At 38.3% G+C, this 24,951-nt stretch overlaps 1 protein-coding gene across 2 annotated transcripts in view; it reads left to right on the top strand.

Moving 5' to 3' along the window:
- Window positions 1–24,951, top strand: part of LOC121952136 (short transient receptor potential channel 4-like) — an 85,546-nt gene that overhangs the window by 1,939 nt on the left and 58,656 nt on the right. For both annotated transcript variants that reach the window (XM_088088137.1, XM_088088136.1), the window contains exon 3: window positions 741–826. The gene's annotated coding sequence lies outside the window, so the exon portion shown is untranslated. The remainder of the gene's footprint in view (window positions 1–740; window positions 827–24,951) is intronic.

The following is a 24,951-nucleotide window of genomic DNA, read 5'->3' as shown; positions in this document are numbered from 1 at the left end:
TTTTAACAGGAGCATGTGGAAAAAGAAATGTTGAGGGCTGTGGCATGTATTAGAAAATATATCTTGTAGAATCTTGTTTGCAAGTAAATGATTTTATAGATAACACATTAGGTCTAGGCATTGAATATATCAAAAGTAAACAAGATCCCCTGAGCTTTTTTTTAATTTTCTGTTTTACAATTGGCATGAAAACAGTGACTTATTTCAGCATATTCAGGACACAGTAGAACATTTTTTAATGTAGAAGTCGGATTGAAGTTTTCTTGCTGGATCTTATTCTCCTTGATCACAGGGAGAATTACATAATCAGGGGGCGATAAAATACAGAAACAGATTTTTTGTCAGACTGTCTGAAAAGAAGAAAACATTTTCTTCAAAGCAGAAAGGCCCGATAACAATGTGACAGTTGTCCATCATCCTTATGGAGCAGAATGCTCAATATGCAAAATACAACGACTGCATTCAGTGCATTGAGCAACCTCCCCCGAAGGAGCTTATTAACATACCAAAAGAAGGCCTCATTGGAAGAGTGAGAAAAATGCCAATTACCTGCAGAAGTATAACAGTGATCAGTCCTAATACTGCTACTTATGCATGCAAGCATGTGCACACACGTGCAAACAAACCGATCTGCACATATATGTATATAGGACATGCATAATGCATGTGCTTGTGCAACAGTGGTCAACAAAGGTCAGTTGCTGAAGAACTATCTGTATTATTTCTCACTGGATCAACAGAAATATTGAAATCATCGAGTACACTTACCCTCAGGGACAGGGCGCAGACGTCATGGTGTCCTAGGAAGAAAAACAAAGCAGCATCGGTAAGTAGCGCACACAGATTGTAAATGAAACTTACAGGCTCTGTTGGAGAACTTAAAAAACACATATCATTCTCTATTTATATGTAGGACATTGTGTTGCTACAAATACTCTGCAACACCCCCTCAGTAATCTTTTTGAGTTCCAAGTTGTTAGATTTGTGTGTGCCGGCTTTTGATTCAGCAGTTTTATGTTTCTGTGTTTCATATTTCTACTGGCCACATAAAATCAGCCGGCAGGGCTCATGTAGGTAGTTTTTAAAAGATGTGGAGTTGACCTGAAAGATATATCAGTGCTCAGCATACAATGTAGATATCTGAAAAACCTAAACTCTCCTTTCATTTGCTCCCTGACCTCACCTCTCTCCACACTGGCGGTGGCCTGGTTGCTACTCTGCATATTTCCGGCTTGTATTGGTCTATAGTAGACATTTGCTTGCTTGATTTTCCTCCTGTTAAAATATACAGAAGACTCCGCAAATCTACTGCTCCAGATAGAGAGGTAGTCCATAATTAATGCCATAAAAAGGAGCCTCTAACCTCTAAGCAGCTTATTAAACAGTACCTACCTGCTACAGTGGAGCAAAAGGTCATCAGGAGGGCACATTTTGCAGTTCACAGACCTAATTTGTGGAGTAAAAAATCAGAGTCCCTCCCAAAAATCTAGAAATAGTGTGTAGTCCAGAGAATAAAAATGAAGTATTAGTGTCCCCTGACTTGTAGCCCTTAGTATTTACATCACACACTGTATTACACATCTGTACCTATACTAATGTGTTATTGAAATATTTGGATGTCATCTGGAAATATGGTGATCTCTTACTCATTATTTCTCTGCCTTGTAAGGCAACTTAGAATTTCTCACACTTTTATAAGACAAAGGTCCTCTGTGTGTGCACGCGTGTGCGTGTGCGCGTGCGTGCGACAGAGCAGCTGGCAGCAGTATCTTTTCATTCTAACAGTTCGCAGGATACTATAGGTGGACAAAATATTCAGTAGGTTACCCACTGCTCAATTGCAGTGAATCACAAATAATAATATAATATATCCCAAATAATAGCATGATCCCTGGTAATTAACCATCGAGAAGAGCTTACAAAAGATCTATTGTGCTCTCAGTATTATTCTGTTGCAAGAAAATTAATGTGCAGCAAACAATGTAATTATAAATGTCACTAAAATATGCTTGCTGCTATTAAAGAGATGGCTCCAGTCCAAACAGATTCAGTACAGTAGACCTTGCAGTTCATGAAGTTGAAATCTTTTCCTCATGCTGATTTGGTCTTTGTGGTTCAGCTGACAACTGTCTAAAATCTCTCCACAAATAATCTGACAAAGATGCAACTTGTCTCCCACAGATGTCAGTTTCTGTCAGTGAAAAGCTCACAGTGTAACCGACACATTATGTGATCCGATAGACTTACATAGCCATGTTTGATTATCTACTTATCTCTCACAGTGGCAGTTTATTTATTTTATTTATTTTTAGGCATTTGTATTATCTTATACTGTACTATCTTGTATTAACTCTTTGATTGAAGAGTTACATTTATTATTATTCTCAACTAAGGAGTATTACACTGATTTATTGGTGTTGATAATTTGGCATAAAATATTCCCCAACAGTGATCATCCATATTAAGGGCACGTGTCAACATTGTGTTTTTATTAAGCAGAAAAGTGGCAGCAAGGTGCTGGGGAGCGCTTTATCTCAGACCTTTCTTTAAAAACATGCGTTCAACACGCTGAACGCAAAACGCTACTGTAGGTTTTGTTTATATGACAACAATATCTTGATGTTAACGCTAGCTAGGTAGCTAATGTAACACTACGTAAACAGAGGGTTGATTACACAATTAACAACAACCTTACAATGCATATGGTGATAAAAGCACAACACTCATAATCAACATTCAGTGTCCAGCTGATCTGCTCACACAAATGGGTTTTCTGTCTTTTTGAGAGTCTCTGTCTGACATATCATACAGCTCAGGATGGAAAGTAGCTAAAGGTTAAAGTTCAGGGACTTTTAACTAGAAACGCTTGGAGCGACCGCACAAAATGAATCTGTGTCGGGACCTGACGAAGATCCAAGCAGGATTGAAATGTTGTCTTTGATAAACTTGTGTAGCATGGAGTAAGTGAGCAGGTGTTACCCTTTTCCTCATGTAAGCTGCTTTTTGAAAGCCTTGCAGCTACGTTATGTGCGTATTACTGCCCTCTTTCAACTTCACATATGCTCTCTCTGAACAATTGGTAAATACCTCCTGCCCACAAAAAAAAAAAAAAAGAAACGCTTTGTGGACAATGTGGAAACAGGCCCTACATAGGTAACATTACCAACAGTTTGGTATTTCATTTATTTTCAAACATGAGGATGACTAATCATCCATGAAAACAATTGCAGAGACCTGAGGAGAGAAACCTCCTGTGTCACTCTTCTAATGTTTACTTACTTTACATAATCCCCAGCACACAGAGTTATAATTAAATTTGAGCTGAAGAATAAGTTGCCTGGTCTGTGTTAACACGGAGAGGGCATGACAAGCAAAGCACCAAAGCAGATTTTCCAATGACACAGTTACATGGCATGTTGTCTGTATACAGTCAGTAACTCCCTGATATACCACACTGCTCCACAGTGTGATAGATCTATCTGCTTCATGTTGTTAATGCTTTCCCCAAATGCTCTTCGGGAGACAAGTCATTATCCTGGTGGTACACTGAACCCAAACAAAATGAATCACAGATACAAGTGAGAGACCGAATATACAGTGTGTCATTAAAACATACACACACACACACACACACAAGGTTACCAAAATCTAATGATGCGTGACAGAATAATTTAGTTAGGTGTTTGCACTGTGGGTTTAGGAAATGAAAAGCAGCTGGGGATAAAAACATGTTTCTATTTATTTCACATTTCCGTTCAAACACCATTTTACATTAATGATGCTCTCTAATGTACACCCTCGATGGCTGACAATTCTTCTCTTTGAAAAAGCTATATCTCATCTATCAGCATGACCCTGACTTCTCATGCACGTTGCATATTTATAATCTGCAGTCAACAGCACGTCATTTCTGCCAACAGGACTGTGCTCAGGTAGCAGCCGAGTAAAAGGGTTGTCAATGTGATGTCAAGATAGGAGCACATTAAAGGGCAACAGCCAAGAGCAGACAAGCATCCATTTTAATTACACGCTTCATTCAGAGTGGATCAGATGTTGCTAAGAAGATCTCCCGACCAGTTCTGAAAAGATGCACGAATAGCCAAAGGTAACGAGAAAATTGATGGCGAGCAGTGTGATGCTTATGCAGTGTAAACTGAAGATAAGTGTTAAGAGAGGAGGCAGGAAAGAGAAGAAAACAGAAGGCAGCAGTCAGGCATCACAAAGGGTGGTGAATATGTGGACAGGTTGTGGTGTGTGTGAGTGTGTTTGTGTGGTTCTGGTGATGAATCAACACGTCAGACAGGTAATTAGCAGCAGCCTCTATTTCAGTCTGATCGCAGTATGTTTTTACATAACATGATAAAAAGGTGTTAAAGGTTCAGTGTATAGGACTGAGGGAGATATATTTGCAGAAATAGAATATAATGATTATGTTCAGTGTTTAATCACCTGAAAAAAAAGATATGTTGCATTTTCATTACTTTAGAATGAACAGTTTTATCAATAGGGAACATGTTCTTGTTTACAGATATTGTCATGTTCCTACAGTAGCCCAGAATGGAAAAAACACAGGCTCTAGATAAGGCCATTCATGTTTTCGCATCGGCCACCACAGTAAGCAGCCTCTGCGTGACGCGAGCATTGCAAAAAAACTCTGATTTCTTAATTGTGACTTTATTCAGTACTTTTACTGGTTAAAAACACTGAGTCTTTTTGTTTAAGAGAAGAAGAGGAAACCTGGATCTTAAGTTATCAGGAAAGCAACTACTCATTAGCAATACACACATGAACTCCGTCAGAGAAATACTGACTTGTAACTTGTAACTGTTTTATTCAGTGTTTTACTGGTTTAAATAAGCGAGTCTGTTTGTTTTGGAGAGGAGGAGACCCCTGCAGATATTTCATCACTGGCTAAAAACCTCCTGAACGTCTGGGTCAGAAATACAGTGAGCATATATCAAGTTATTACAGAAGAAACCTCCTAAAAATTAACAATTTAGGAATTCTAAACGGGAGGAGTTTGTGCAATCCTCACTGCTAGACGCCAAATCCCCTTAAACTTACAAACTGCTTCCATAAAGTAAAAACTTGCATGTTTAGCGTGATAATTTTGCACCACACTGTACCATACAGTGTGAGTGAAACATTTCTTTCATAGAATAATATTGTATTCCAAGTGTACAAAAGTGTTCATCATATAACACAAGTTGTTGTTGTGATATGATTCTTCTTATGGAAATCCTTGCTTGTTTTCCACTCAGTTTGTTCCACACCATCATCTTCTTTCCAGCTCCTCTCCTCCTTTTCTCCCCCTTTTGTCATGTGTCTTTTTAAAAGTTTCCTCACTGATGTGCTGCCACGGCTTTCCAGATTTAGCACCACTCTCCTCTCCTGTCTCCGTTCATCTTCACAATTCTGCATCCAATTTGTCATTTACCGTCGTTCTGTCACCCTTGTCCGGCCTCAAAGATTGGAATCGAATGTGCTGCTGACAGTTAAAGCAGCCTCTTATCACAGTCGAGCTTAACAGCATTAAGGTGGCTTTACCTGTGGCTTCCACCTCCTCAAATTCTCCAAAGGTTAACCGAAAGCACAGAATTACGGAATCAATAAATAAGACTGTTATTCGTGGTGGATTGCTCTCAGAGATTAATAGTGGCAATTTACAAATTAATCGTCGTAATTACCAAGCTTTTAACTACAAACTCCTCCAGTACTAGACTTTTGTGCAGCTGCCTACCCCTCATGGATATTCCCCAAAAAGCATGTGCATAGCATAGATAATGTGTATTTGTTTGTGTGTATTTGTGTATGTGCAGGCATGAGGAGTACATCTATTTGTGCCTCAGCTGCCTACACTACAGAAGATGAGGCCTAAAGCACTAATTAGAGCGCCTATGATTACCGCTCAATCCCCTTCTTCTGCCATCACTCACACACTGCCAGACGTAGCCAACTATATTTAGATGAGGAAAATCAGTGTTTCTGCCAGAAAAAAAAACACTGTGCAATAATCAGTCTTGCATGTGCATGATTGGCATCTCTACCAAGGTAAATAGGTATATTAAAGCCAAAGCTATAAAATGTTTTGACTTTATTCACTGCATTTTGATAGGCGCCCATAAGCCCCGGGGTTGCAAAATTCCGCCTACGCCAATGATCATTCAATTTACGCTGAATGAAGAAAATCAATAGGAGTTGCAGCGTTTGCACCACCGATGTTTTTGTCCTTACCTGACTCATCAGATTAAGTTGAGATTAGATAGCCTTTGTGAAATCAATACTAACCTGCTTAGTGGGTATCATTTGTTATGCTGCAAGGAGCTTTTTAAGTTTTTTGTTTAAGACGGCTTCGTCTAATCAGTGAAATCTAAGCGTGTGGTTTCCTGGCCGCATTCATAAATGTAACTGAACCTGCCAAGCATGCTTTGCAAAAGATCTTTTAATCACACAGGTGACTCAAGAAGTAAATGAAAAGTGCAGTCTCCTCTGCAGGATGTTCATGGCATTTGGAAGTTAAAGTGGATTGATTAACAGCTTACCTTCCTTAATAAATCTCCCTCTTTTTCAACCTGCCAGGCCATTTCAGTCATCCACACAGTGATTTTGCTAAAGCATTTGCTTAATGGATGGAGCATTTCTTAACAGCTATGAAAAATCTGTAGGTTTTAAAATAAAGTTTGAGTCCAGCTATGAAAGCTTGCAATCAGCCAAAAACCGTACAAGCAACAAAATACAGTAGGCGAGAATGGTTGTCACACTTTTTACTTTCATTTGAATCCCTCCAAAACTCCATCCATAATAGATAATCTTTCACACAATGGAAGTCTAAACTGTCAGGTAAAGATAGTGACCCAACTCTTGTTACTCTTATTCTGTTCAAAAGATATGAACACCATAAACATTAATACATGTGATACCTGACCCTAAAAAATATGACAAGCATCCTAGATTTTGTTTTTTGCTAATGACTAAGGGAACAACCACATGTTGTAGCCCAGCTAAGAAAGATACACATCTCAACTATACCTCCCCCTTTGTACATTTTAATGGTAATAATTACTTTCATATAGACCCAATGTGTGAAAGCCTAGAAGAGAAGTACTGACAAGCTGGATACTCACATTTTGACATGATGAAAACACTAAAAATTATCTAATTTCAGTGTCTTCTCCTGAAATGACTTTGTAAGTGACCTCTGACCCCAATTCTGAAAATTTCAGTACCAACATTTTTAAACATTTTCTCCTCCAGGGAACGAGAGCTAATGAATGTGACTACCAACCTTCTTCTCTTACGTGTTGTTATTCTGAGTTAAGAAAAAAAGAAGATTTACATGTCTTAAACCGTTTGTCCATTCAAACTCTGCATTGTTATGCATCCAGTATTTGACTTGGTTACTTCAAGAAAATAGAGCAACTTTGAGAGAAATGTTAATCCATTTTGAATGAAAAACATAACTTGCAAAAATGCATTCATTGTTTAATTCGTTCATTCATTAGCCTAACTGTTTATCCACTTAAGGGTCACAGGAAGGCTAACACTAGTGGTTTTAGAGATATCTTATAAATGACAAATTTCTATGATAACACGTTTGCATTTTTTTTTTTTAAAAAAAAAGCCACAAATCTAGAGGATAAATATATGTAAAATAAGTGCATTACTGTTTGCTTTATATTTATACAGAAAAACTGTATAAAGTAAAAGGAGCAAAATTGTTTATTCACAACTTTTCCCTTTGGAAAAAAACATACAAAATTGTGTTCGAGCATGCAAATACGCATGAATGCCAACATTGTCACATGTGCAAATAAATGCGTCCAAACCAGCAGCATGGTGATAAAATGTGTATTTTAGGATCTTATAGATAGGAATAAAATGAATTGTAGAATTATAGGCATGCAGAGCAATTATGTACGTGTGGTATGTTCATTGTCAGATGGATTCGTAGTCCAGTTTTTGTGGTATTGGACTGGTGACCACGTTTTATGGCTAAGTAGCTGTGTTTCGCTCTAATCTGTCTGGCACACTCTCCATCCTCTACCATATAAACACTAGCCAGTCATTGCAGATGGCCAATGTCCTATCTCACATTCACTCACTCACAGCCATATAGGCACATGCTTTTTTACCACTCATTAGCTTGAGAATTTTTTCCATCTTGTACTCTTTATTAATTTCATGGATGTCATTCTGTTCAGTCAACCGCCTGTTACTTTTGGCTGCAGCCTAATATTGCATGGCTATGTTGCTTGAATGCACATAGAAATTGAATGCTGAATGTAAATGTGACCTGTGCATGTTAGTGTTTATTATGTACAGTATTTTCATTGCTGTATATTATTTTACATTGTCCTCTCTTTCAATATGTGCTGTGACGGCATGCGGTTGAGTAATATGTTTCTGCACCAATGCAGCAAAGGCAGAACCTAATTCTTAGGGCGGTTGGGGGGACTTCTCAGAGCCTGTCATTGTACGTAATGTTTGACAGTTAACATGCGGCAGAGCCACTCGTATTCAGTTTAGAGGAGCTTGAATTGAAGCCCTGTCAGAGTTTAATGCTGATAGATGCAGTCCAGGGAGGGGGAGCTCATCTTTACACCTTGTCCTCTGACAGGTTATTTGCGTCATTGTAAATTCAGCATTGTGAATGAGAAAGTGTTGCTACGGTGAATTTTGATTTAACAGACACAGTTAGAAACATGTGAAAACCGAGCTCGTCTGTTTCACCTCATATAGAGGATGAAACAGAGATAAAAGGGAGGGTCAAGTGTGTAGTACAATAGCGCACATCAAAACATTGTGGTGCAAATTAGTACCAACAAATTACACAAAGCACCTGATGTGCATCAAACTCTGTTCCATGGCTGTACGTCACTGTTGTAAAAAATTAAAACTAGTTTACATTTAAGGCAAAAAGCTGATGCTCGTTTAAGGAAATATGTCAATGAGTGCAGCTACAATAGTAAAAATGTGGAAACGGTAAAGTGAAACACCTTGAAATATGAGATAATACAGAATTTAACATTTAGGAATGAGGTATACAATAAGATCTACATAGAGTAAAGACTACATTGATCAGCTGTTATATTGACATAATCGATTATAATCGGTTTGGCTGAAATCAACAAGCCCTACCATCTGTTGCAGGCAACATTTTGGCCTTTATCGTGGCTCAAAAAAAATGGCATTTATAGAAAATTTTGGTTGTATTTTGAATCAAAGCATCTGCAGATTATTTCTGTAACCAGTATGTTATTACCTACAAAAATTAGGCATGATACAAGATGAATTAGTCCCTGCTTTTGTTATTAAAATAAGGGTGTTTTTCTTATGACTAACAGCAGGGCTCCACCTTCTCAAGAATTAACTACAAGCGCTGTACCCCCTGACTGAGATGTTTGTACAGTAGGTTTTAACCAGTTTACAGTGATTCCCTTAATGGCTGCCACAGAGAGAATCTGAGGAAGATATGAGTGATTTCTGTTTTCAACTCCATTGGTTATAACTCCCAGTAAAGCAACCAATGGTTCTTGCAGGGTATGTATTTTAAAAAAAGGAATCGAGAGCTATGTAAATCTCGTTTGAGTACCACTTCAGTGTGTTACATGGTCAGAAAATGTGGCTAAGATTGTAATCCGTTCCCCCACTATTCCCTCAGCAATTGCTGGAAGATGATGACCCAATCTTTGCTGTTATGTGTGGTGTTCTGAAATATCTCGCAATTAGTTTCCCAAGATTTCATTTTAAGGGGTAGCAGAGAAGAGGGATTTAGGAGCTGGAGATGTGATTTAGTGGAAGAGGAGGATGTTGCACAGAGATGAGTTTTTCCTTTGCAAAACAGAAGAATTAGGCCAACCTTACTGTCCTGACACTGGTACAGTAGCACGGCAGGAGCAAATCACTGATGTAAATGGTGTGCCAGCTTTCATCTGTGTTGTATGCCATTGATGCAAAGATTTTAAGTTAGCAATTTCACAATTTTACATAATTTAATAGATCACAGCTTTAATTATTTCAGTTTATACAACCTCAAGGGGATGGGGTGTGTGTATATTTTTTAAATTAGATACTAGAAATGTGCATCTACATTTTACTTTATTTTAAGTGTATTTAGCAGATAAATTACAGCTCCTGTTTATTTTATTCTGAAACCACATTAAAACATACTGAAGGGGAATTAAGGTTGAAACATAGTTTTCTCTGCAAAACATTTCCAATTGGTATCCTCTGAACCAAAGTCCCTTCTTAATTAACAGTCATGCTTCTAGTGCAGCTTGTCATAATTGCCGATTGTAAAACAGCTTTAACATCAACCAGTTTTCATGCTTTGCACTTGTTTTGTGCATACCCAGTCGTGACCTAATGCAGCAAAAAATCAATAAGATACTGATGCTAAATCGTAACCAGGCATGCAGGACAGAGATGGTCAGAGAATGAAAAGCAGTTAAGGATGTGAAGCTGGTGGAGATCCGCCTGCTGTTTTTGGCACCAGGGTGTCAGCACAGAGTGTACCTAGGGCCTCCTTCAGCAATCAGAGGCTTAATGGATGACTGGCCTGGGAAACTGCTGAAGCTATATTGAAGTGATGGAGGTCTGACTGAGGATGTGTCTGTCTCACACACACTGGCACACACCCCTGCAGACAGAGAGAGGCAGTGGGATTTCAAACGGCTTTGGCCCCCAGAGGACAGCGTGATCTTTCAGAGACAATTCGGCATTAGTTTTGCACAGCCCTTGGTGCATAGCAGCAATTTGCACTGCCTAAGTGGCAGTTTGGTTGGATGCACTCACTTTTTGTTGACAGTCTATGATTTTTGTGCCTGTAACGCCCAGTTGCTCATCAAGACGTGTGCCACAAACAGGGATAGGCGATATGAAGAAAATTAGTATGTTGACATGCACAAAACAGTCCTGTTTTTGCCCTTATTCAGACAATATATCTACTAAGCTGTTTACATGTCTAATGAAAATGAATATTTCACTACCACTCCCATTTACGTGCAGTCGTCCATGTTCCGATTAACGTGCCCTAATATGCTCCTTATCTTAATAAAATATGCAAAAGTACAACAGCTGAAGCCGCTTATCATTTTGCTTCTTCGCATCAAAAAAAATATTTTTTTGGTGGACTAGCTTGACTCTCTCTTCCCTTCCTTCACCATCTTTAAAAGGTCGGTGCTGCAATATTTGCGTATATCCACCCCAAAGCTTTGCAAACTCTTGGTGATTTGGTTTGTTTACAACATGTTCATGACAACGCACAGAGCTGCCCGGAAGCAGACGAGATTGTGTGTGTCACAAACTGCAACAAAACCCCAGCTGACATTCACATTCCGAATTGGCAGTATATTTGTCCAAATAATGTTCCTTAATCTCGAATAATACCGGCATATCCCACGTCTTAACTGAAAAAATGCAAAATTCTAAAATACAGCCTAATTGGGAATATTTAAACATGCTGTTTATGACCCGCTTCAAATTTATAATATTGTCAGAATAATAGGGGAATTCTGGTTTGCATGTAACCATAGCCACTCAAATATCACAACATGTTTGACCAAATATCCCAATATCAATATTATAATGAAATTGTGGGTTGACAATTGGTGCTTCACATAATATTCACACAATGAGATATTTGATAAATAATAAAAGTCAGTTATGCGGATAAAATTACTATGTTGGTGAAGGCAAGTAGTAGATTATCTAGTCTAGTAAATTGACACCATTACGTCACTTTATAGCAGTAATACCCAATTTATGGCTGGCAGGCCAAATCTGGCCCATAATAGGGTGTAGGGGAGCCCCACAACTATTTTGTAATTCACAGTGAAAATAAAATGATTCACTGGTGGATTTTTTGTGTACTTTGAATGTAAATAAGGTGCCAGAGATCATTTAAAAAAGCATCATAATAGAGCTTGTTTATCAAAACAAGTGCCAGGGGAGAATTCTCCAGACCCCCCCAGAGAGGTTTGGACTAAGCCCCAAATGTCCTTAAATCCTAGAAACACTCCAGTGTACACCTGACCCAGGCAGGGCTGCTGAAACTGGATATGCCTAATTTATTCATTTTATCTGATAAATAATTAATGTTTGTTTATAACTGGCCCCTGGCCTCCTGCCATTTCACAGAAGTGGCCCCTGGGTGATGCAAATTAAGAATCCCTGCTGTACTGGAATGCAGCCATTAAAAAGGAAAAGAAAACAGTCACAAAATATGATATTCAAAATATAAGACAATGTCTTGTCTCATATCACAAATTGATCTATATATTCTCTCGCTTGTGCCATTTTTATGGCTTAAGCAAGCAATGCATATGTCAGCTTTTAAACTGTTGTTTTGCAACATGTTGCATATAATGATTGCATGACGTGACGACAGTGACCATGCCAGCACCCTGTAGTTGTTAGAGAATTATAGTAAACATGTCATCCTGTAGCAAAGCTGTCACTGCCGTCCACCACGGCATCTGTTTGGCTCTAATATAAACCATTTCTCACTCAGGGCAACTCATCTCCTAGGAGCAGAGTAACTCGGTAAACAAATGTTTTAGCTCCCTCTGAACCAATTTAATTTTAGATGCTGTATATTAGCTTGTGGTGTTTCTCCTCATCCAGCATGAATATCAGTTTCCTCTTGGGACAAGCTTTAGTGGCAGGATCTTTCCCTGTAAATGCACCTTAGTGAAGGAAAATGGGCAATTTGCTGGTTATGGTGCTTTCCATACCCCTCAGTAAGCTAAAGATGTATTCCTCCTCATCCCTCCTCTACCATGACACTGCAAAACCCCATGCAGTGTTGCACGCCAGTGATTAAAAAAAAACAGAGCCCGTACAAATATTTGTTTGCAATATGTGCACGATGCATAGTGCGCCTTTGTTGTACAATTAGTCCTTTTTCTTAGTTCTTTGTTTCTGCTTATTTTATTTTTAAATGTAACCTATTTTAATTTTGTCATTGTACATGAAGGAAGACTGGCAACTAAGTAAAGCTCTGTTTTTAACTGTGCGTATGACAATAAACTTATTTAAATCTTGAAATACAACCTGTGGAATAACAGTTTTACCTTTTTTTATCTGGGAGACATTAAATGGATTATATCACTTCTTCTGTTGCAACAAGCTCCTTATATTTAAATGACAGCTAATGCATGTCAAATGGGTCCAAGTGGTTATTTCTCTGGAACAAAATCAGCATTTCCCTCCATAACTTATGCGCAATAGCTGCAATTACTTTACTAGATGATTCTCCAAACCTTGGCCCTCTGGTCCCCTCCAGCTGTTTTATTACAGCAACAAAGTCAATTACTGAACGCTACAGTCAATTATTGCAATAATGTGGCCTTAATGATGACGCATTTTTCCCGTTTTGCTTTAGTAGTGACATGCAGGCAGGCTGTGTTTAAACGGGTTACAGCAAATCAGTATTGTATTAGATTATTAACTTTATCATGCAGTAAGAGAAGAGGTGTTTTATTCTCAATGGAGAATCTCCGTGATCTAATTTTAGCTGACAGGCCTGAAACAATGAGCCACACCATTGTGTTCATAGAGATTTAAAAAAAGCCATTCTTGTATTTCTGTTACTTCTATTCAGTCACATTGTTTGTTGACTTGACTTGTCACTGTTGACTGGTTGATCATGACTTTATCTTCAACTGCACATTCAGCACAGTGGTGGCGTATGACGCTTGAGGCCACGGCTTGTTTTCTAGAACCACTTTTTTTGTTAATATTCAGTTATGCCAATGTCTTAATCCATTGTCTTTTTAAGGCTATTAACAGTTCATTCAAATGAACTCTTCTGCATGTTCGTGAAGTGCCTCCCCTCCTGCCTGTTTAACATATTTCTGTCTAAACATGCTTTTGTCTTTGAAGAGCCATATGCAGTTCCTGTGACAACTTACAAGAGCTTAAGAGATTCCCAAATGCCCGAAGGCCTTCTTGCTTTTGTCAACCGTGTTTTGTTCACAACGTCACAGTGGCTGAGTTCAGTGTTTGTCCCTTTTTTCAGTACACAAAAAGCTCAAAGTTGGTGTGCTCTCTGGTATAATACGCATCTGTTTGTCATATGTGGTGCCCTTTAGGAAGATTTATAACATGTTAAGAGAAAACACAAATCAGGAAGTGTGTGTGTGTGCGCGTGCGCGCGTGTGTGCGCGTGTGTGTGCGTGTGTCTGCATAAGGGTTGGGGTAGAGGTTAATGGATATTGCAGTAGATAATGTAGATAATAGAGAGGCAGGGGGCAGTATAGATTGTGAGCAAAGCTCATTTACCATCCTTAATCATTTTTATGGACAGAGCTCCATGTGGCTCCGTCTCCGTGAAGTAATAAGTCATCATACAACTGATATATGTAATGGTTACACTACAGGTCAGACCTGATCGATACCAAAATGTCCACCATAATTTACCACAGTGAGCACCCATACCACTGCACCCTGTGTACTGTACTGTAGGTGAACAGAGACAGAGAGACACGGACAGAAAGTGAGGAATCTCACAATAAGGAGATTAGACACCAGCCAGCTATTGACATTATCCGTAGCACACCTGGTAACCATGGAGACACATTGCGGCTCATTGTCAGAGGAAGAATAATTTTTCCTTACATTAAGTGGCTACACCAGGAGATGTTATAGATTAGGGAAGATAGATAGTTTTGGAAACTCCAATTAGTCACACTGTAGATTTTACTTACTTTGAGAATTTGACCACATAAAATATATATACCTTTGCTATATGTCCAGCATATATTGGGGTACATGCTCTTTTTTCTGAGGTTATGCACACTAATTAAATATTATGATAAGTTAATAATGAGAAAAATTACCTAGATGTCAAAAAGTGTTGTGTAAAAAAAAAAAAAAACACTTTTCAGTCAGTCATATTCAGCATATTTTCACTGCACATATATCCCCAAGGCAACAGCAGCCACTTTTGTAACATCAGTTTTTATCCTGGAAGAATTTCCTGCTTTTTGTGAAGGTCAACTGGAAGAAATCTCCACAAATGTTATTTACTCTCACAGCTGCACGCAGTGACATTTTTAACTCAGAGGCAGACATGGGACCATGATTTACGTAGAGTATATTGTATGTATTCACCTCATTTCTGTAGGTTGTATATGAAGGACTGGATGAATATCAATAATAACTGAAAGAAAATTCAACAACAGCTGTGACAAATCATTTACACAATGTTTTATAAAATATAAGGTGCAAATATACAGATTTTTGCTGCACATTAATGAAAAGGCCAATTGTAAGCCTCTGCAAGACCAAAGAGGGATACTGTCATGATGCTCTTTGCTGCCATATAAGGAGGGGTGATGTGCTGGAAGTCAAATTGTGTTGACCTTGATTAACAAACAATTTAAATGCTCTGTTTGAGTAAAATTAATGGTTCATGTTGCAAAGCACAGTCAGTTTACTGCAAATGGGCCGGCAGTGGTTACTAACTTCGGGAATTTTGTGATAGGAGTCTTGTGGAACTGATTTAGTGAGTGCATTTACATGGACAAAAAAGACCCATTTATGAGACTTTTCCTAGTTATGATTGTATATTGGATATGGTATTTAATTGAGGATAGAGAAATAAAGTCAATTATATTGCCCATATACATGAAAAATAGTAACCCAGTTACTAATTACTACAGTCTATTTGCGCAGGAGCTGTGATGATGACAAAAACAAACTGACAATAGGAGATGAAAATGACAGGAAATATTAAACACTACACCTTACATTTTCCAACTCTTTACAACTTGATTACGAATTTCTTCTCTGCTTCGATTGCCAACAGCTGTCTGTTCTGACTGAGTGCGTCCTCATCTCTCTCTGAATTGCACACATTGTAGTTAACAAATATAACCTTATTATTGAGAGCAACTACTCTACTATTAAAGCACTGTCCTCCGCTTTGACAATGCTAGCCTGTTGCTGTCACTGCTACTGAGCAGGACATTGGAGCAGTGGATGGAGATACGCAGCCTCTTTCATTACCAAATGATAAAACACAGTTTCTTAATCACCCTGGAATTGAGACAGTGTTGTTACTGCCATTTTTTTGTATTTCTGTAACCTCAACTTGGCTAACTTGTACCTGCACAAGTAGTCGGTGGCTTTCCGTAACCAGGACAAGGTGTATGTATATATGCAACTGTATCCTAATTTCTTTCAGAATACTCCAGGTAGCATATTTGGGTTTCTCATAAAACGGATACAGTGTTTACATGCTCAAACACATAAATGGGATACTCGAAAAACCAAATTATAAGCAGGTTATTCTAAACATGTAAACACACTCACTGATGGAAACTGATGGAACAAAAGGGGGATATGTTATAAATGGTTGTTGTAGGAACTGGCTCTATTCAATTATGGTCATGACAATAAAGCCAATTTGAACATAATTTGATCAAATCACCAGTTTTCATTTCTTGTAAAAAGGGCAACAGTTCCAGAGAAAATCCTAAGTGCAGCTTCTCACTTGCATAACTGATATAGCTTTGTTCAGAGGAAGCCTATTTGTGTATGTAAACCACATTAAATGTGAAAAATGCAGGTTAGTGATTTGATCTAAGAAGATATATTAGCATATGTATGGAACTGTTGACTGCCAGAAAAAGATGCTCATGATACAAATGACGAGGGTATATTTTTTAAAAGCAGGAATATAGGGATGAAAATGAAACATATGTGGAAAATGTGTTAGCAATTCAAGCCCAGATTAATCTGAAGATGAACTTAGTCTGTGTTATTTCAATTTTCATTATATCTAATTTGTGAAATAAGAGACATGTCTTCACAGAGTCAAGAATCATTACCACCCGTGCTCCTCTGAAGCTACTTTTACAGCACAAGAGTGTAGGTTGAAGGTGGTACAGAGGTTCTGTGCTGTTAAACCATATCGGGCCACATCAGCTCACCCACTGGAATTTGTTACGTGTCCAGTGAGTCAGTATTTTGTCAGGGTGATTAAGTAATGTGTTTTGACTATTCAAAGGTGTTGATGATACATAGACTGGGCAGTTTGTAAAGCTCCAGGGTTCCCCATCTCTCCCCCTCATGTCAAAGAGAAGGGCACTGAGTAACCATATCTGGAACCAACACATGGCGAAGCACACCCACCTGATTTGCTCTAATAATATATTCAAAGCTAAAAATACTGCATGAGAAATGAAAATGACATGCACATTCACACAAACACACACGTGCACACAGCCATCACATTGTCCTCACCCAACCCCCAAGAAAATTGCAAAAATAAAATTTTCATATTTTTTAGCTTTCTGTCTGATGGATGACAGAGGATGTAATAAAGCAATACCCCGAGTGATTGCTGCACTGATTTTCCACTACAGATTATCACATCTATCATGTGCTCTTATGCTGTTACCACATACCTGGACTGAAAAGACTGCCTGATGACACTGACATTTGCTCAGATTGTTCATTCAGATTGTGGTGGGTGTGTCTGAATGTAATTTTCTTCTCTCAGCACAATTACTAAAGATCTAGGAGTAAGATTTAAAGCGTGTGTGTGTCTGATCATAATCAGAGACCTATTCACTCCATTGACTATAACCCATTGACATTGCAAAAACATTATGCAACAGTTTATTTTTTTTTAACCTTAAATTAACTGTTTCAAGATCATGTCGGTGATACACTACCTTGTAGCCAATGTAAAGAATTGCCTCTCTTTTATTGCCACTCTTTGCCATGAACGCCTGTTTTTGCAATATGCAACTTTCTTGAGCATGTAGGATTTTTCAGAATAAGTGCGTAACTACCGCATACACCACTAGCGAGGCATGAGAAGAAGCTCCAAAAAAAAGGAAAAAAGAAAAAACAATGCTAGCTTGGTATTCTAAGTACGGACATCATGGCACAGACAAAGAACTATTGCTGTAAGATTCCAAACCTCATGCACCACTAGCAGTGCATGAATAATACTGTGTAAATGATCAAACTAAAGTAGAGTTGCAAACTGTTTAACTGTTTATACTGTTTTAATTTAAGCTGTAGTCACAGTTTATGGGAAAACAATGCCAATCCAACAGGAGTGCCAATGTCCAAAGTTTCCCATATTCCCCATATATGTTTCCCGTTGATTTTTCTGTGGCATTCCGCCACAACATCAATATTGACAACCACATGTTGATTTTTTTTTTTTTAACTTTTAAAAATGGATAAAGCTCATATCATTGTAAAGCAGAACACAGTGCAGCCTTTTATTGTCTTGTCCTCTCTCTATGTTTATCAGACCACAAGTGACTCGGTAATTAACAAGCTATGGTCCATCCGCCTCACTCTGCATACTATGAGACTACGTACCAAGGTTGAGAGCAAGCGACAGCCTTCAGTTAAAAATTACTTTCGTATGATTAAACAATACATTCATGCACTGTGTTGGTTAGGCAACAAACCACTAAGGCAACAAAACCACTTTGGATAGGGTTAAGGAAAATCATGATTTTGGTTAAATGTTAATGAAAAAGGTGAATAAAAAGCTGTAATCACAGTGAGTGGATACTGTACTGCAAGATTGCCTGTTTTGGCAGAAAAAAACTGAAATAAGTTTTCTGTGAACATTTTGCTGATAAGATCAATAACAACATTTTTGTTACTTGCCAGATATGTTAATTAGCAACATTTCCTCATAATGTTAATAGAAAACATAATTTTCTCATCATTTCATTTCCAAAAAAACATGTTCGTTACTGCAGTTCAGTTTTATATGAAAGTTATTTCTAGGAGGCAGGGCTGCACAGCAGGCTGGTATAATGGCAACAACCAAAAGTTTGCTGGTCCGGCAGGAAGTCAGGGTGATCTGGAACTAGACCCCTGGCGCTGCGCTTTGAGCTGGCTAAGTTTCTATCGACACTTACTGAGGGTCGGTATTTATGACAGCGGTGTACCACTCCAGAGCTGCAGGGGCACAAAATCATAAAAATACCTATTCTTGCATGTTGTTGCTTAAATAGTAATAATAAGGATGTCCTAAGCATTGTGACATTAGCAGCAAAGCCGTGTGAAATTTATGCAGAAAGAAGCAACGTGAAGATTTAAGCAGCATATCTGAGTGAAGTAAATCATCCTTGATGTGGTCAAACAGTGGCACACAACAGAGGGAAACATTGTAATGTGCTTACTTTAATTTGTCACCTCAGGGGCTTCACAGATAAATATGATTAATAGAGCTTACACCTTCTCACTTAGCTTCTTTAGAATAATAGACCTGCTTTTTGCAGAAGAAAGAAAATTACAACCTTACCTTCTCCAAGATAGATGTTATTTTCTCTTTATAATATGCACCTGCTGATATTGTTTGTCAAATGTTCGCTACCGGGTCATCTACATTAATTGTCCTTTAGATGTAGTAATCATTTGTTTGGCTATAGTGTTATGGAATCAGCCACATAATATGATAGATTTTCGGGTGTCTAGCATGAGCTCTAAAATGTCACCGGCTGAATATTTATTAGCTCAGGATATTTCAAAAACTCTTTTCCCTCTCGGGTAAAACACCAAATAACATCAGTCTTCCATTGAGCTCAGATGACGTTTAATAAAAAGACTATTAAAGGTCACCTTACCAATGTGATGCCACAGTGGGGGCTTATGCCGTCTCAAGCTGCTGTCTTTCTAGCCATTTTTTTTATACTTGCAATACGTGCATTAGTTCTATTCAAATATTAACATGATATTATAGTTGCTGTTGAAAATTACACCTTGATGCTCCATTTAGCTGGCCTTTTGAAAAGATTGTGCTGCGGTACTCTCACAATACAGTACTTATTTGGATGATGAAAATGTTTTCACATCTGCTCAACCTTTTTACTGCCCTCTTTTTCTTTATTTCCAACTATTTGTGACTCAATTTAGGATGAAACAGAAACTTTTAACATATTAGGATAGGCATAAAATGGTGAAGAAGCAAATCCTTTGATATTATCTTTCGGCATAAAATAAAATACAGAGCCTCCGATGATGTCTCTTAACCTTTTATGGATTGTCAACAGATCAAATATTCTTTCATCATTTATCGACCCCTGTTAAGCCATTTCCAGAGAAGTGGGAGAGACAAAAGTATAAAACAACTATAAAACAACTCCTTGATCTCTTCTGGGCTTTCAAAGTCTTGAACTTTAAAGTTCTATACATAAGATTTTGAACATTAATAAAGCAGAAACTATGAACTATTTTTGATATAGTGGAGTAATGGAGTCCTGAGCAGAAAATGAAGTCACACTCGCTCTGTGATTGTTGTAAATCAAGCTTCTCTGCTCTTTGTTTCGGTCTATTGTCTGGCTGCAGGTGCATGTTATTAGTGCATATGAGTCTGTCCCTTCATAGTTAATCACTGCTACTCTGCACTGTGCTTATACACCAGTAAATGCTGGTAACTTTGGGTGTCATTGCAAAGCAGAACACCTACCCTCCAGTTCACCCCGGGTAAGTACCTGGGGGGAGCTTTCAGCATTATTGCTGTTAGCACTGTTAGCACCATCTAATCCCCATCCATTTCGGCTTAGGCGCCTCCATGTTTCCTGGGTCATCAAAGGTAAAAGATACTTTAGGCAATCTTAGCCCAGGCACTAAATGTCATATAAAGAAGCTCCTTTTAAAGGGATATTTCGCAGAATTTTAACCAGCTTTGGATCAAAACAGTGTCGGTAATATGCATCGATGAACTTCCCTCCACCTTACCAGTGCGTACATATCCCTTCTCCCACTATGGCAAAACTCCTCCAAATGATGTAATTTACGTCACTTGAAGGAGTTCTGCCAGCAAAGGCTGTACTTTTGCATTTTTGTTTTGCATACTCCCGTGCCGCCAATAGCAAGGACAAAGAATATACAGCTGATCAAGAAAGTTACTTGCCCCTATCTGTTTTTCTCTTAAATTCAGACCAAAATCCAATCAAATGGTAAAACTAGACAGTACTGATGGAATATAATCAAGATTAAGATTATGATTATGTAACTGCACTGCTTATTTCTCTCCAAAAATGTTTTCAGAAACATATTTAAACGCCCTGTTCAGCTGTAATAGTGAGAGTTTGTGAACAGAAAGTTGGCGCCATAGCGCCATATGTCTCTGCACAGTAAACAGAGGCCAAAAAAACGGAGTACCGCTGATCAAATACAAACTAAGATTCTGTTACTGAGTTGCATATTTCTCGCCTCAAATGTTGTACCTTAGCATTTAACTGTAATAAGAGATCGCCGGCGCCATTCTTTCACTCAGACCAGTCCACATTATTTCACCCACCAGTGGGAGCATCTGGTAAGGGGCAATGCATTCTGCATATGTTTTCTACCTCTTGAGCAAAAGCGCCCTTTTTCTCTATTTTCTGTGGTCATGTAACATCAGTTTCAAAACTATTTGCATCTTTCTACTGCAGACAGCTTAGTTTTGTGTGATGTCACTGTGTGGACACTGAACAGACTAATTTTATACCTGCTAAATATCAGCATCATAGACTGTATATAAAAATGGACAACATTCCAATTCCCTCAAAGTGAAGCTTTTCAGTCTTGATGTTAGTGAATGGGACATGGGCCAAACTAAAAACTCAAAGTGCATGCCAAATACATTTTTCCCAAAGATGGTTTCTGTCACTGAAGGTAGTTTGTTCAAGTGATCGTTTTTATAATAGGTTTGTTTTTAATGAGTTATTCGATTCTACAAAAAAGGTGTTTTCTGCATGATTAACAGCTGTGTCAGCCAATCCTTGCACTTGCGTTCAATGGGGTTGCTTGCGACTGGTCTAGCTGGTGTTTTCGTGGGAACGTCCCCACCTTGAATATCGCTACAGTACAGACTCCAGCTCAGAATGACGTCATCAGCACAATATGGCAGTATCTGGGATGTTTTAGCGTCACATATGCATAGCGGAGGTAAGGGGGATGCATTGTCCATCTTTATATACAGTCTAGGATAAGCATGGAAACATAGCCATTGTATGCCCAATTACAACCTTACAGAACCACAAGCATGGCTGTGGACTCTTTGTGTGAGAGGAAAGGCACTCAGAGACTCAAAGAACTGCTTGTTCAATGAAAGTCCATATCAATCAATGCTCATAATAGAACAAGAACAGCAAAGTCCTTTATGTAATTCATTGAGAATGTCAGAAATGTGTCCTTACATAGTTGAGAGAATTTACCCTAAACTCTTATCCAAGTTTATCCTTACAGATGGCAAAGAATCAGTTCCACTTTTACATGGCGTAAACCAATTAAATCGAGTGGCGGCTCTGCACTTCTGACATCATACTGCATGTACTTTCACGTTGCTTCAGCTGAGTGCGTCCTCTCAAAGGGGTTCTTCTCCCCAGTGCATATCTGAAACAGGCATTTTCTAAAGCAATTATAGCTATCTGGGATGATGTTAAAGTGTTGTGACTCAGAGGAGTGATATAATGCAATTGGAAGATATCTTATGAATATAAATCTTCTGATTAGACAGTTCTTTGAGTGCAGTGTCAAAGGTTTCTTCTGCGCTGTATCTGTCATTAGAAATTCTGAAGAAGCGGCCAGTGTGATTAGCACAAGTGAAAAGATATTATTGTGGATATCTCACACACAACGCACTGCCACACAAAGTACAAAAAAGACTCACTAAAAGTTAACGATGTCTTGTAAAATTTAATGATAATGATTTCCTGCTGTTTTGAACAAAAGGCCTCGGTGGTGTTGAGTTAAAAGATGCTGGATGGAGAGTAAATCTAATTTAAGGCATTACTTCCTCGGGAGATTTTTAGTATTTAGAACAGAGGGGATGTTTCCCAAATGGTTGAGCTCAAGTTACACGCAGCAAGTTATCTGTAATGCCATAATGATGTTAGAAAACACAGAGGGGAGATCGAGTGTGACCGTTGAGTAGCTTATTCCCTTATTTAGCCTCATCAGAAAACCAGATCCATGAACATACCATCTAAAAAATCTCCCTACACTGCAGTTCTATCTCATCATCTCCTTCTGTATCCCCTAAGTCTTTGCTTTTATAGTTGAACCATACACTCAAACACCAGCTGGTCTTTGGTGCATGAAAAGACAGACCTTTACTTTGAATTTAAAAAAAAAGAAAAAGTCTCTTTTCTTCACAGGAGGATATCTCTCATTCCGCTGCAATTACTTTGTTCCCACATATCAGCAAAGCCCCATTGAATCCTGGTCTTATCATATCTCCTATAGAGATCTGTGCTACATTTTATTTCTACCATTACAGCCCATGTTATCTCAAACTAGTTAGTTGTAATTATGCACATGTTTAAAATGCTAAAAATTGCAGCTAAGTATGGCCATTAAGGTGCTATATGTCAACAGATTTTACTGTTGTTTATTCATATTTTGGCTTTCCTTTGCTTTATTAAGGCACCCATGCACTATGATGATATTTTTGTTATTTTAATATTAATATATCTTTTTACCCTAAACTATCTAATTTCACTGTATCTCTTATAGTTTGCATTACGCACAAATGACTAATTCATGGATCTATCAAAATGCATGGCAAATTGTAACGGTTCAGGAAGAAAACATTGATATCGTGAAATGAAGCACCATGGCAAAGCTGAGACCTGTCAGGTTAACTGGGCTTTAATGCAGTAATCCAATTACACTGAATTGTAATGATCCACCAGTAGTTACTTGAGCAAGTTGTGGGAAATATCTAATGGGCTCTTAATTCTAAAAATAACTCTTTTCAGCAGTATAGGATACAACAACAACATTTATATGTTTTTGCTTCATAGCTGACTTTTGTTATTTTAATAGGAAATAGAAATAAAAAAACATCTTAAATGGTAACTTTGGTATTATCTAATCTGGACCCTACTTTCCCATGTTTTTGTGTCCAAGTGACTAATGGGAACAACAATTCTTGAAATTGGTCCAGTATTAAGTGAAAAGGCTGCAGCTAGCAGTTGTGAAAGCGGCCGCAATGTAGTCCCCATGGGCAAATGAGCACAATTGTACGTCAGTGTCAGTGTATGTTCACTAGAAGTGCTTGTTTTTGCCACTGACAGGCTTCAGGTTGTTATTCTAAGTGTCTGACAACATTATGGAAAGCATCCCTTCAGAGCTAGATCTTTTTGTTGTTTATTTATACCAAAAGCAGCCCTGAAGTTGCTATTGCCAAGCCTACCCAACCCTATGTAAATAAAGTCTTTTATAGACAGCAAATTTTCCATTTAATTTGGTGAATAAGGGATTTATTTCAACCAAATCAGAGTTGATGATTGTTGGAACAGTAGAAGAAGACATACCAAGATTGCTACTGTGAGTTTTATTTTGCTTCTGTCAACTTTGAATAAAATGTGTTTTATGATGATAACATTATTTTGTTTGGTAGGTTTGATGATAGCAATTTAGAGGCTGTCTCTGCAGAAAAGGATCTTACTGTCTCTGCAGAGATCCTTTCTAGCCTCAACCTTTCAGTGGCAAAAAACAAGCACTTAGCCCATCAGTGGCAAAAATAGGCACTTTTAGTTTATGATGCTAAGTTTCCTGCAGGGATTACATTGAAGCCGGTTTTGCTGCTGCTGGCTGCAGCGCTCTCACTCAATATTAGGCCAGTTTCCAAAACTGTTTGTCCCATTAGTCACAGAGACACAAGAACATGGGAAAATTAGGTCCAAGATGAAAAATACAAGTTACCCTTTAAGCCACTGGAAGGAAACAGTGATGGCTTTATTATCTGGGCAGTTGCAAAAGTGCCTGGGGATGATAAATGAGGAGGTTCCAGAATTGATAAAATGTAAGTCGAAGTGAAAAAAAAAAAAATGTAGACAATATGATGGATGACACTTTGGTCAGACTCTCTGGATAAATATGACTGTATAAACTGTGAGCAGTTTGTGCTGTTTAAGTGGAGAGAGGTTACAAAGACAGCAAGGCCAACCTATTAAATGGCTAATTTGAAGGTCC

Source organism: Plectropomus leopardus, chromosome 15 (assembly GCF_026936395.1).
Source record: "Plectropomus leopardus strain MGB_pleo_1.0 chromosome 15, ASM2693639v1, whole genome shotgun sequence".
NCBI classification, from domain to species: domain Eukaryota; kingdom Metazoa; phylum Chordata; class Actinopteri; order Perciformes; family Serranidae; genus Plectropomus; species Plectropomus leopardus.
The sequence above is the reverse complement of the archived record's forward strand: the minus strand, read 5'-3'. Positions and strand labels throughout refer to the sequence as shown.